The following is a 15031-nucleotide window of genomic DNA, read 5'->3' as shown; positions in this document are numbered from 1 at the left end:
ATTTGTTTAGTGAGGGATGGACTTCAACCTGAGGTAAATGGTCAGTAGCTTAGCATTGATTAATGATGGTCTGTCGAGATACTATGGAAGTGTTCAACCCATCTCTCTAGGATCATGTCCATATCTCTAATCAATGTGTCTTTGGCCCATAAATAGCCTTCAGGGCATCATAAAAGTGCTTTGGATTATTAGTCAGAATAAAACTGGATTTCATCATAAAACAGCCTTCTCACTGAGTCAAAAATCCTGCACTTCTAGAAACTCAGGTACTCCGAGGTACTACCTCACACCTATCAGATTGAAAAAAAAGGAAAATAATCAATGTTGAAGAAGCTGTGAAAAAATTGGAACACTAATGAATTGTTGGTGGAGTAGTGAGCTGATCCAGTGATTCTGGAGAGCAATTTGGAACTATGCCCAAAGAGTTATGGGACTGTGCATACCCTTTGACCTAGTAATAACCCTACTAGATCTGTATCCCATAGAGATCATAAAAAAGGGAAAAGGACCCACATGTACAAAAATATTTATAGCAGCTTTCTTTGTGCTGGCAAAGAATAAGAAATTAAGGGAATATGCATCAATTGAGGAAGGCTGAATGTTGTGGTATATGAATGTAATGGACTACTATTGTGCAATAAGAAACGATGAGCAGGCAGATTTCAGAAAAACCTGGAAGGAATTAAGTGGACTGATGCTGAGTGAAGTGAGCAAAACCAGGAGAACATTTTACACAGTAACAGCAACATTGAGTGATGATCAGCTGTGATAGACTTAGCTCTTATCTGCAATACAATGATCCAACACAATTCCAAAGGACTCGTGGTGGAAAATGCTCCCCACATTCAGAAAAAGAATTGTTGAATCTAAATACGGATTGAACCACACTATTTTCTCTTTTTTGTCTTTCTTTCTTGAACTTTATCCTTTTTGTTCTGATTCTTCTTTCACAACACGACTAATGTAGAAGTACATTTAACATAATTGTACCTATATAACCTAATTTTTAAAAATAAAATATGATTGGGAAATGTTTAATAAAATAAATAAAAATATTATTGGATGCAGAAAAAAGTATCCTGCATCTCTTTAAGCTTTGCTTGCACTTTACTTTTGGTGGAGTCAAATGCTGCCTTCTTAGATCTGGACAAACTATCCTGCTAGTAAACCCTGGGCAGTTGTCATTTTTCATTTAGCAGCTTCTGAATTTCCCAATCATTTTCATCAAACCAATGTTGATGTTTGATAGTGTTCTGACCCAGATAAACAAATGCAGTATTGTACAGAAAACCTCTGAAGGCTACCCACTCCTTTTTTACTCCACTGTTGCTAACTGTGTGTTGGCCCAACTTTCCCTCCAAGTTAACAACAAACTTCCACTCTGAGAGGTTCTCTAACCTGTTGATATTGTCTTCTGGTAGTCATTTTAACACTTTTCTTGAGTGTGAATATTTTTCTTGGAGAAAGATAAGTTGATGATCTGTCCAGCACTCTGCACTACACATTGCTTTGTCACTCACATCCTGTCTGTCCCTTCTCCTTGCAATACGCTAGTCTGCTAAATGCTAATGCTTGCTGTGATGGTGCTTCATGAAAGTTTATTGGATTTAGGCAAACAGAAGACAGTGTTGGCACTGAGAGGGTCATGAGAATGCACAAATCTTCAGTAGTATGTCCACCTTTCCTGTTACTATTTCCAACTCCATTCCTGCCAAGGATCCCTGCCATGTCTGGGTAGTCTGAGTCTACTCCATCATTAAAGTCACCCAGAATTATAATCTTATCATCTTTTGGCACATTAATGATGAGGGTGTCCAGGTCTTCATAAAATTTTTCTTTAACCCCATCAGGGTTCATCATGGTGGGGATATAGACACTGATGACGGTAGCATGGAATTTTCCTGAAAATGGTAATCACGTTCTCATGAACCTGTTGTTCACTCCTTTTGGTAGGCATATAAACTCATTGACTAAATTAGTTTTGATTGAAAAGCCTATGCCAGATTCACAGTGCTCCTCTTAACTGTAGCCACTCCAAAAAAACAAAAACAAAAACGTGTATCCAGCTCTGACTTCAGTAAGCTGGCTTTCATTTGCCAGTCTTGTTTCACTCAGGGCTGCTATTTGAATATACTTGCTGAATTCTCTCACAAGAGCTACTCATTTTTACTTGTCTTTTGGGTTTACTGCATTTTGTGTTTTCTATAAGTGCATATACATTCCATATACTGTTGAGGAGTGGAATCATCTTTGTGGAAGTTTTTGTACATTTGTGTGTGTGTGTGTGTGTGTGTGTGTGTGTGTGTGTGTGTGTGTGTGTTCCAACCACAGGGTGGGATCCCCATCTGCCACTCTCTTTCAGAGTCATCACAGTTCCATGGCAGGACAGAGTCAAAATAACCACTGATGGCCCAAAATGCAAGGATGAGCTTCTTGTCTTCAATATGTAACCAAGTTCTAAGTGCTCTACAGTGCCTGCTTCAGCTACCTTCATGGCCATTGGAACAAATATTTCTCATACACCCATACTGCCAGAGTAAGTCTTCACATGCTTGTGGTAGACACCCCCTTAACTCACTGATGGGTTTGAGATCCCTTAGTTACCCTTAACCTGGTTTATCCCACCTGCCTAATGGTTTACTGGGTATGGCTGCTGCACATGCTATAGTTTCTTGGAGCCATAGTTGAGAGTTATGTAGATCAGGTAGACACCAAAGGTGGAAAATGGCCCTGAAATGGGCTCCGCAATCCTCACACCAGAAGTACTAGTCTTCCCTGAACACACTCTATAGCCCACATCCTATTCGGGATACAACAGTTAACTCTATTCCATTTGGGCAAGGAGAGGGTATTAACAATTAGGAAGATCGAGAAATATTTCCATAGTCCCTGAACTAAGCCTTGAAACTAAACATCTAAGGACTTAAAATAGGAATGCAAGACTAGGCTGCAAAGGGAGGGAAAGGAGGACATGGGAGGTTGTTAGGAGACAAGTGGGCTAGTTTGCTTATAATATAAATATAAGAACTAATTTTAATAGAATTCATTAAATGTTCACTATGTACATGGTCTGTACTAAGTGCTAGGGTTAACCAAACAAAAGAACAACTGCTTTCAAAGAGCTCTTATTCTGCTGGGGGAAGGACAACATAGATAGGAGATTCTAATGTAGAAACAACATATATAGCTGCAAGTCAGACAGAAAGTCCCAGTGCTCGTTATGGTACAGGAAGGAAGCAAATAGTAATGAATCTTCTTTAAGGCCATTTCCACTGACTGATAGGCCACATTCATTTTATCATTTAATGGTGCCAATGAATTTGGAGCTAAGAACTTTCTCTTCTAGGCCTTTTGTGGCTATGGCTATTAAGAAGATAGGGGCTGCAGTACCTGTAGCAGTAGCTGGCAGGTCATATTACCACAAGAGTTGCTTCTCTGAACAATGATTGTAGAGACCTGTATGGAAGTAGGGATAATGATCTGGTAACTCTTTTATTCCTAGGGCCCTTGGGATTACCAACTCATTAATGGCAGTTGATTAATGATTAGTGCTGATGGTACCAAGAATAAAAGGAAACTTTCCCATAGAGGTTCTTCCCCTTCATAATGGTTGTAGGTTCGTATAGAATAAGGTCTGGTGCTCTAGTACCATTTTCTTGATATTCTTGGGCACATGGTTCTAGGTTATCACCTCTGAAATCTGAGGGGAAGTAAGAGTCAAGGTAATGACAGTGCTTTGACCTCCCTTGCATATGCATTCCTCCCTTACCCACCCCAATCTTCTCTTCAACTAGGCTACTACACAGGAAGAAGAAACATGTGAAATGTCTGGAAAAGTAGACTAGAGCCACATTTGAGAGTTTTAAATACCAAGATGAGAAGACTAGATTTTTTCCCCTATAGCCAATATTCCCAATAACTGAAAATTCATAACTGGTAATTTGACAGAGGAAAAAACAACAATTTGAGGACCTCTAGGATTGCCTGGAACATGCCCACCCACCACCCTTGTATTAAAAATATACTAAAGAAATGGTATATTTATGAAACAAATGAATTTCCTACGTTTCCTATAAGCATGGACACACTTTCAGGTGTGAATTCATAATCACCCAAACTAAAATGAGAAAGTATAAAGAGCTTTGGTCAAAATATTATTTAGCACTATAAAAACTATATTGTTATTTTATTATTGTTATCATTGAAATCCATCCATAAGTGCCAACACATAAAGGCTCTTGTAAATTCATAGTATATATACCATTTTCCTCCTGTAGATATCAGCTTGCTTGTTAGGATCATTAGGAATGAAATGATCTACCACAATAGAAATGCCACTTCTCAAAATATCACGGAGCTTTTGGTTGTCTGGAGTGACACATCTTTTCCCACAGTGTAACTTCTGGAAGATCCAGAGTTTGGAAAACAATATATTACTCTGGAAACTTAAAACACCCCAGGGGATGAAATTATTTTAGGTGACAGCTATCCTCTTGATAGCCTGGCTCTCAGTATATTATCAGCCTTGGCTTGTTTTAAAATTCTGTAGTCATTTCATTTTATTATGGACTTTTTTTTTGGTGAGGCAATTGGGGTTAAGTGACTTGCCCAGGGTCACACAGCTAGTAAGTGTTAAGTGTCTGAGACTGGATTTGAACTCAGGTCCTCCTGACTCCAGGGCCGGTGCTCTATCCACTGCACCACCTAGCCGCCCCTAAAATTAAATTTGTTTAAAAGGTCCATAATAGGGGCAGCTAGTTGGCGCAGTGGATAGAGCACCAGCCCTGGAGTCAAGAGGACCTGAGTTCAAATCCGGCCTCAGGCACTTAACACTTACTAGCTGTGTGACCCTGGGCAAGTCACTTAACCCCAATTGCCTCACCAAAAAAAAAAAACCCACAAATTTAATTTTACTTAATATGGTAAAGATTGAAATGACTGCTAAAAAAATCTTCCCAGGCATATTTTCCTGCATCACAGGGAAGAAAATTATGTCAGGCAATGCTGAAAGAGAACAGTCATTAAACAAGAATAAATATTGTTAAATCTTCAAATAATAACTAAACTCACATTCATAAAGTACTTGAAGATTTATAGAATATTTTTCTCATAACAGTCCTGAAAGAAGATATGTTATTATCCTCATTTTATAGATAAGAAAAGTCAAAAAAAGTGGTGACAACTAGTTTAAGGTCATCACAGTAACCACTGGAGCTGGGATTTGAACCAACGACTCCTGCCACAAAGTCTAGTGTATTTTCCCACTACACTGTCTCCCAATTATCAGGGTAATTTAATTTTTGTATAGAGAGATAATATGGTGTTGTGTAAAGGCACTGAAGCAAAAACCTAAAGACTAGACTCATGTCCTGTACACTATATACTAACTAGGGTAAATCATTTCAAACGTCTCCTGGACATCAATATACTGATTGTGGAACAGGGAGGCCCAACGAAACTTCCATCAAAAACTGAGGAAATCAAAAGCTAAAAGAAGGAGACACTTAGAGATAAGGGAGAAAGTTTTTTAGATGGAAACATAGACATTCTCTACCCTTAAAAGGTGTTGGGGGGTGGGGCTGGGCTAATGACCTGTCTGACCTAGTGCAACAGGGCCAGAGCCCAGTGAGAGGCCAGAACAGCCACTTAGTAACCTGCTCAACCCAATTTAGCAGCTAATTGGCCCATCCAGATGAAACATCTCACCATAAGAGGAGCAAATCCAGCTGAACCACTGGTCTAGGAATGGTATTATGCTGCTGCAAAGAACCACCCCTGCAAAGAACCATCCTAGCTTAATATAGGTGAGTGACTCATGGTAATCTTTTTTAGGACCCACTGGAGACACCCTGCAGTACCAGAGTTAATAGTTGCTTTGGTCATGTGTGTTTCCTGTATGTATGATTCACTGCCATTGTACATTAAATTCATTCCAAATTTTCCTCAACCCTAGGTATGTTGGGGAAAGAATGGTTCCTTGATTTGGGAGCAGGATGAATGCTTTGTAACTATAGTCTTTATTATGACATTTGAATACATATAGGTGTTTTTTGCTAGGAAAGTGAGTCTACTAGCTGATTAAAGAGAAGGACAAAAAAAATAAAAAAGAGAAGCACAGCAGTAGGGGGCTCATAAATTGGAATTTAGGAAAATAGCTATTCATGTCTAGAACCCTGAGAATATCAGCAGCCACCCTCCTGGGGATCTACCCCTTCCAGTGCTGGTTATGAGTAGGACAAGGAAGCCCAAGGGGTGGGAAGAGGGGATTTTTATATCTGTTAAATAAAATACAAAAATAAAAAGCCTCCTTATCTCATGGTGATTTTGACAGAATCAAATAAGACAATGTATGTTAAAGTGCTATGAAAACTTGCAACTGCTATTCAATATAAAATAGTATTTTTAGTATTATTGGGAGTATGTGGGTTTATTCAATAATCCATTGCTTCAATACTTTAAGGATCTAGAGTTTAATCAGTTGGAGCATTCCATATACTAACATATTATAACCACTCTATGGATTGGTTTATGTCTTCAAGAGTTGTCATGACTGAAATATTCATCACCCTTTAGCTTTCTGACCCAGCCAGGCTGTTGTTTTGGACAAGTGTATTATCCAATGCTTGCTCCATGCTAGAAGCCTTTCCAAATTGATATAGATTATCAAAGATTTCAGTCAGTAATCATAGCCTTGGAAAAACTGGAGTGACAATAACATTGTAAAGACAAGCACTTTATAACTATTAACCTTAGTGGGGTGGGGTGGGGGCCTTTTACACACACTACTATGTCAAAGATTCAATGCCTAAAAGGATCAGGATGTGTATCACCCCCCCAAAAAAAAAAGGCTTCTCAATCTGGATACATAAGGTGAAGACATTTATTTCTCGAAAATCTCTGCTGAATAGTGTGCCCTGTGCTATCTACTTCAAGTTTACACAATTTTTCAGTAGTGAAAAAGAAAGAAAAATCTAAGACCCACCATAAAAATGAATGGTCCCTGTTTGTGCTTTTATTAAAGTTCTCCTCATGTATGGTGATTATAGTTATTTGAAATTAACCAGAGATTTTAATTAGCCAAAACACTCTTCTTCTTGAACATTTAGGGTAAATGAAATTTTGCAGTCTTTAATTTTTCATATTTTGGGTACCACAGTGAAACACAGGCTATGTAGGGAAACTTGGCATATTGTATAGAGTGTAGGAATTGTAGTTGGGAATGCCTAAATTCAAATCTCAACTCTGATGGAATAATGCAATAATTATATATTACAGCAAAAATACAAGACAAAGAAATTGAGTGAATAAATATAAGCAAAGAAACCCTAAAGAACAAATTAAAAATTAATTGAAACTTCAGTAAAGTTGCAAAATATAAAATAAACCCATCATGATTTCTGCATGTTACCAACAAACCAATCTGGTAGGCAGAGATAGAAAGTGAAATTCCACTCAAAATAACTAACAGGGGGCAGCTGGGTGGTACAGTGGATAAAACATCAGCCCTGGATTCAGGAGGACCTGAGTTTGGATCTGGCCTCAGACATTTGACACTTACTAGCTGTGTGACCCTGGGAAAGTCACTTAACCCTCATTGCCCCACAAAAACATAGCCACCAAATGTACCCTTGGACTGTAATGGGTGGGTAGGCAGAGCAGGTGCTGGTCCTATGTAACCACTGTGGCAGATCTTTTTTCCATTCAATAGGACCTTATAAAGAGACACAGATGAACATAGCTTACTTTGCCACTTTGTTCTCTCCAATTTTTTGTTTATCCTTCATTTCTGAAGAGTATCAATGACACTGTTCAGTGACACAGTTCAAGTCAAGTTCTTGACTTGCGTGTGAATTGAGTGTGAGTTGTACAAAGTAGTCAGCCTCACTCTCTCTTCCAGAGTCACCGAAGTCCAGTAACAAGAGAAAAGTCAGTATGACCAGAGAGCCTGAGATGCACTGGATGACCTTGGCATCTTCATTGTCTGACCCAGCTCTAAGCATTGCTTCAGCCTTCATGACCATTGGAACAAATTGTGCTCATCCTCCCATTCCACTGGGGGAAGTCTTCACATGCTTAGGGTAGACATTCCCCTAACTTACTGATTTGCTTGAGGCCTGACAGTTACTCTCAACCTGATTTAGCCCATCTACCAAGAGGGTTTATCAGAATGTGGCCTCTGCACAGCTCCTTTGAGCCACAGGTAAGAATTGGGTGCTGGTGGATACCAAAGGTGGATGAGCAGCCCTGAAAAGGGATCAGCAAATCCTCACACCAGAGGTGCTAGTCTTCTCTGAACACCCCTGTTATTCTACATGGGTAGAATACAAATTCTCAAACTTTTTCTAAATCTTGGGGATCATGTGTCTATGATTGGAGGAAGTCATAATTATATAGCAGTCTCAATTGGTAGCATTGAACCTATAGTCTGGTGAATGGGATTTAGATATTTGAAGAGTATATAAGCAGCTAACCTTTTCCCCCTTGGCAAAATATAGCTTTATAACATACATGATAAATATGCAAAATGGGATGGAAAAAATTTTGAGAATCTATCCTTGAAATAGTAATAATTAAGTTCTTGCCTCAACTCAGGAGTGCTTCCATGCCTATTATATCCTAACCCAAGGTCCCTTACTTCAGAGACAAAGCCACGTGGTTGTACACTCCCTCTGGAATGATGTTCACTCCAGTATGCTATGTTCAAATAGTGCCTGAAGTTTTAGGAAATCTTGGAGATAAATACCCTCCAGGTGTATAGAATCTTAAAGGCTGAAAACATCAGGATTTCTGAGCTTGCTGTCTCTTCTTGGGAAAAAAAAATCTGCTTTCTGCCTGCTCCCTCTAGGCAATAAGCCTTTAATTAGCTGCTTATTCTAACACCGGTGTCTGAAATGGACTTTGGGGTCTGGCCTTTCTTGTTTATCCCCATTGCGTAGAAGGGTCAAAGCTAACTAGCAGGCTATAATGCCCTGATCCTGCCCCATTTTGGCCTGATTTTCTAGCTTCTGCTTGTATGCAAAGCTCAGTCTCTCTGAAACTTGTCAGAATAGTTTATATATTAGAGCACATTTTTATACCATCCTTCTGATACCTAAGCCAGAGGCTTTTAGGTAGTACAGTAGCATTCTGGACTCAGAGTCAGGAAGACCTGAAATCAAATCCTGTTTCTGACACTTAATAGCTGTGACCCTGGGAAAGTAACTTAGTCCCTTTCAGTTTGAATTTCCTCATCTTTAAATAGGGATAAAAATAAAACCTACTTCCTGGGATTGTTGTAAGGATCAAAAGAGACTCTAACTTTAGGGCTTTGGAATCCTTAAAGTTCTATATAAATGTTAGCTATTATTAACCCTTTATTTTTTGTGTGTCATATCTCATCTCCCCAAGATCATAAACTCCTTAGAAGCAAGGACTTCATTTAATAGGAAAAGTCCTGGATTTGGAGTCAGAAAACCTATCATTTATCAGGTCTATTATTCTATTAACAATGTTTGTGAGACTCAGTTTCCTTTTCTGTAAAATAGGGAGACTTATACTATATATGTCATGGGATCATTGTGAGGATGAAATGATATAAAATTGATAGTTTAAAAAATTTATTTAAATGTGAATTAAAATATTTTTTTTAAATATCATCCACAAGGCTGAGGGCATCTCTCAAATGCTCAATAAATACTTATCTGCAGCAGACTTGCTCATATCTTAAATGTTTCAAGGCATGCTTACCCTGTGTATCTTATTTATGTTATACTTCTTTCTCTTGACCTCTGCCTCCCAGTCTAGCTAAATAATAATCCATATTGGGAAGACAATACCATAGACCCGTGTTCTGGACTCTCATTCCTCAACTTCTTAGAACACCAAAAGATAAAAGAATGAAAACTTGACCTCTTTTAGGGCCACCCACTAAGCTTTCTGTTTTATTTAAGGATCTTTCCAACTCTCAACTCATTCTCAGAGATATGACAATTAGTATGTCCTGAGCTCCCTGCTAAGTCAAATTGGTTAGATGACCAGCCTGGCCATTTGCCCAGATTCTTTCTGATAACTCACCACTTAGGTACCATAAGAAATGGATGGAACTCTACTTAAAGTTCTTGAAATTATATTTGGAAAGGGAGGGACTGTGGGGAGAAAATTATTTCATCTATGCAGCAGACTCCTGTTGTGGAAGCTCCTCCCACCAATGCAGATTGGCCAGTCTTCTATAGTTTATAGGCACTAAGAGGTTAAGTGATTTGCCCAGGGTCGAAAAGCTAATATTTGATAGAAGTAGGAATTGAACCCAGATGATGCTGACTTTAAGGTGAGCCTTCTACACATCACTGTGTTCATGCTTCTCACTACATTCTTAGAAAGAAAGCAATTTTAATTATATAGTTAATATTTCCCATGAGGAGATGAGAAGCATCATTCCTCACAAATCTATACCATTTTCAATACAAAACAGGTTAGAGAAATGCATTTGCAGAAGCTGTTTGCAAAAGCCAATAGGTAAGTGGGATTAGCCAAGGGCAAGCAGAGATATCAGATCTATTGGCAGAGCAGCCCTGCTGGTGCTTGTTGTTTATGCCACCTTTTTTTCTTCCAATACCAGAGACCATGAGAAACCTTTGAAAATTTGATTCAAAGACACAGGCAGACCTGTCACACTGACTGTTGATTTTACGTAAAAGAACAACTTTGAAATATTAGAAAAACTGTAAGTTGGGGCTTTGGGGAGTCATCCAGAAATAAACAGCCTGTGGGAAACTATGATTGGTGTCTGGGGCCTGTAAAATCACCTATTGAGAGCTAAGTGTTGTGTTGGAGAACAGTTTATTTTTTTCCATATAATAAATTATTACCTCTGACAATTTACATTTGCTAGAATAGATTCATCTCTGTTTATACACAGAGCGGGAGTCCCATATTGTGATTTCGGAGTCTTTTATATGTCTCTTATCTGCTTTCAAATATTTTCCCACAAACTTACTGAAACAATGTCATCCCCTTTCTCTAGTCCCAAAGACACAATAAGAAGGGGAAACTGGAGAATCCTACCACAGCCATAAAAACAAATTTAAGGAAACAGCCTAATCATATCCTTCAATCAGGATTCCAGGGAAAGAGGAAATTCCAGCACTGACTCTATTGGGCAAGCCATGGGACATCATCACATTGAAGGAGAAACCCTAGACACTGGTCCCATTGGCGAAAAGTACTTTAAAGAGAGACAGAGGCCTTGGAACATCAAAATCTGTTGGAAAAACTGTAAGACAATTGGCTAGAGTGGAAAGGTGGAAGAGGTGCCTGCCTGTGAAGGAATAAGATAGATCCAGGTTTGGTATGCAATGTCCAAGAGAAAGCGCACCATCTAGAAGTTTCTTTGTTATTCTTTAATTTCTATTCTGAAGGAGCAAAAGTACTGTGGAATGTAAATATAATAAATTTTGCAGTCATATCATGTTTTTAAATCATTATCATGAATATTTCTGCCCTCAAAATTTCTGTGCTCTGGGTCCCTCCTGTTTCACTTTAGTTTCAGCTTTGAAAACCACAGTTGAAATACACATATGTACCAAAGAAGGTAAAGAAAGCTCATGGTTGAAGAGAAGGGACTTTATTGCTTTATTCCTCCCTCCCTCCCTTCCTTCCTATTTTTCTCCTTCCATTTCCCCTCTTTCCCCCCTTCTTTCACTTCCTTCCTTTTTTCTTTCCTTCCTCCTTTTCCTTCCTTATTTCTATCCTTTCCTTTTTCTTTGCTACCTTTATTCCTTTCCTGCCATCTCTTCTCCCACTTTTATTCCCTCCCTTTCTTATTTTCTTTTCTCCCTTCCTCCTTCTTTCCTTCCTTCTTTACTCCATTTCTTCCTTTCTTTCTGTTTTCCTTCTTTCTTTCCTCCCTCCCTCCCTTCCTTTTTTTCTTTATCCATCCCTTCCTTCTCTACCTCCCTTCTTTTCCTTCCTCTGCTCTTTCCTTCTTTTTTCCTTCCTTACTTCTTCCATCCCTCCCTTCTTTCCTTCATTCTATGTCCCCTGCTCATCACAGTACTTAGATACTCTCAGTTAGATTCACTCTTTTTGTTTAAAATAATTCTGTAAAATAATTTGTGAAAATATAAGCTTCATAAAGGGGGAGAGTACAGCTATCCCTCTCTTCCTTAATTACCGTATTTTTGTTATTATATGAGTAGATTGTTTACCAGAACCCCAGGGAATATAACATTTTATAGTGCAAGTTTTGACAGAATGTGGAAGTTGTGCAAAGAAGGAGGAAAGAGAACAGTAGAAAGGAAAATGAACAGAACATGGTGTCCCAATGCCCTAGTTGGCATAGGGTACCAAATGAACTGGGACCCTTTGAGAGTCATGAAGACCATAAGGGCACTGCACATCTGCTGGGATGAAAATGGTAAACACAGAGTGGAGGAACCTAATGAATAATGTATGGTACTAAAGGCAAAATTACCACATTACTACTCTCCAGGATGAATTCCATTAGCATGGAAGGATTTGTCAAATTATTTAGCTGTTTATTCAAACACATGGATTTTAAAAAGTTGAAACACAGGACAGGAAATTTGTCTGGTTGGAAATCACAGAATCATATAATTTCAGAGTTGGAAAGGACTTCAAGGTAACCAACTAACCCAACAGTTACTGGAAAAGGAATTCACATTAAAACTTTCCCAATGAGTGATTTAGTGCCTCTTCCCCAATTACTCAAATGAGAAGGAACCCACTATCTCCCAGATACAGAGTGAGGGCAGGCCAGACTGAAGGTAGACCTTTGAAAACTAATTTATTTGAGTTCACAATTTTATCTAAAACCGGTTCTGCTCTCTGCATGGTATCAACTGTTTTTGTTATTGTTATTTGTCTTTTGCCCTTGAAGAGGACCATGACATCAGGGTGATGTAATGACTTGAAGTGAATTGGATTTAAGTGAGGGGGGGGGCAGCTAGGTGGCACAGTGGATAAAGGACTGGCCTTGGATTCAGGAGGACCTGAGTTCAAATCCAGCCTCAGACACTTGACACTTAACTAGCTGTGTGACTCTGGGCAAGTCACTTAACCCTCATTGCCCTGCAAAAAGAAAAAAAAGTGAGGGAGGGCTGTACAAAGTCACCAACCACACTTTCTCCTCCAGAGCCATCTCAGTCCAGTGGCCAGATATATATATCAAGATGATGGGAAATGTGACCCTGGATGTTTAGGGCAATTGGTGTTGAGTGACTTACCCAGCATCACACAGCTGGTAGGAGTCTGAGGTCAGATTTAAACTTGGTTCCTCCTAATTTCAGGGCCAGTGCTCTACAGACTGCACCACCTAGCTGCCTATGTTATCAGCCAGCAATTCCTGAATTCAGTTGGTAATTTCTACGGTTGTCAACAATGACTCTCAAGGGTTAGAGCAGAGTCTCAAATTAATTGTCTTTACAAAATGTAGCCAGGACAATATATCTGAATTACTGTGTCATCACAAACTTACCTGTCTAGTGAATAGACCTCCTTTGGGCCTATGCCAAACATATCCACAAAACACAAGGTTTTTGAGTATATAGAAGAGAACAAACACACTACAATTACCCCCTCCCCACCTTAGCCACTTTTCCAGAGGGTCAGTAAACAGACAGATCAACCGATCAACCCACAAGTGTTTATTAAGCCCTTACTATATGTCAGATATTATGCTAGATGCTAGGGATACAAAAAAAAAAATAAAACTACCAGTCCCTACCTACCATTAAGGAGGTTACATTTCTTTGGGGGAAACAACAGGTCACATGTAGGTAAGTACCAAGTAGAGTCAAAATAAATAAATGGTAATTTTGGGTAGGAGGAGACACTAGCAGGTGATGGAATCGGAAAAGACCTCATGTACAAGTTGATACTTCAGGTGAGCTTTGAAGGAGGCTAGGGGCTAAAAGATTACCTAGGTTGCACAGCAGATAGAATACCAGGCCTGAAAGCCGGAAGACTCATCCTCCTTTTTTGTGAGGAAATTGAGGTTAAGTGACTTGCCCAAGGTCACACAGCTAGTAAATGTCAAGTGTCTCAGGTCACATTTGAACTCAGGTCCTCCTGACTCCAGGGCCAGTACCACCTAGCTGCCCCAAGACTCATCCTCCTGAGTCCAAATCTAGCCTTAGACACTTACTAGTTGTATGACCCTGGGCAAGTCACTTACCCTTATTTGCCTCAGTTTTTCATCTGTAAAATAAGCTGGAGAAAGAATTGGCAATGCACTTTAGTATCTTTACCAAAAAAATCCCAAATGGTTTTGTAAGGATTTAAACAGGACTGAAATGACTGAATGATAACAACAGGGAGTCTAAAAGAGGGAGTCGCAGATGGAGAATATTCTAGGGTATGTGTAATACATGAAGATGGGAGACAAAATAGTGTGTGAAAAAGAGCAAGTAGTCCAGTATGATTGGTTCATAAAGTATTTGCAGGTAAGTAACATGTAGTATATCTGGAAATCAGATTATGAACAGCTTTAAATACCAAACAGAAAAATTTGCATTCTATCCTAGTGGCAATAGGGAGCCACAGGAGGTTTTTGAGTAGGGAATGACATGGCAAGATCCATGTTGTAAGGATATCACTTTGGAGCTATATGCAAGATCAAGCACAAGGAAACACTCCATGGAAGAAGATACCCTGGAATATTCAATGCATCTCTAGTGTCAAAGGAGAGAAGAGGGAGTATATAAGAAATATAATGAATGAAGGTTATTGAGATAGAATAAACAGGGCTGTCACTATAGCCTGCTTGACCTCCCTGCCTCAAGCCTCTCCCCACTCTAGGAAATCTTCCACTCAGCTATAAAACTGATCTTCCTAAAGTACAATTTTGACCGTGTTCCCTCCCCAGGTTAATAAACTCCAGGTGCTCCCCATCACCTCCAAGATCAAATATAAAATCCACTCTTTGGCTTTTAAAACCCTTCATAAATAATTTGTCCTACTCCTACCTTTCCAATATTATCACCTTTCTCCACATACAATCTATATTCTAGCAACAGCCACCTTGCTGTTCTTC

General features: G+C 39.1%; 1 pseudogene; it reads left to right on the top strand.

The window, feature by feature from the left end:
* Positions 1 to 1879: 1879 nt before the first annotated feature.
* Positions 1880 to 15031, top strand: part of LOC122748147 — a 98714-nt pseudogene continuing 85562 nt past the window's right edge.

Source organism: Dromiciops gliroides, chromosome 1 (genome assembly GCF_019393635.1).
Source record: "Dromiciops gliroides isolate mDroGli1 chromosome 1, mDroGli1.pri, whole genome shotgun sequence".
Taxonomy (NCBI): domain Eukaryota; kingdom Metazoa; phylum Chordata; class Mammalia; order Microbiotheria; family Microbiotheriidae; genus Dromiciops; species Dromiciops gliroides.
The sequence above is the reverse complement of the archived record's forward strand: the minus strand, read 5'-3'. Positions and strand labels throughout refer to the sequence as shown.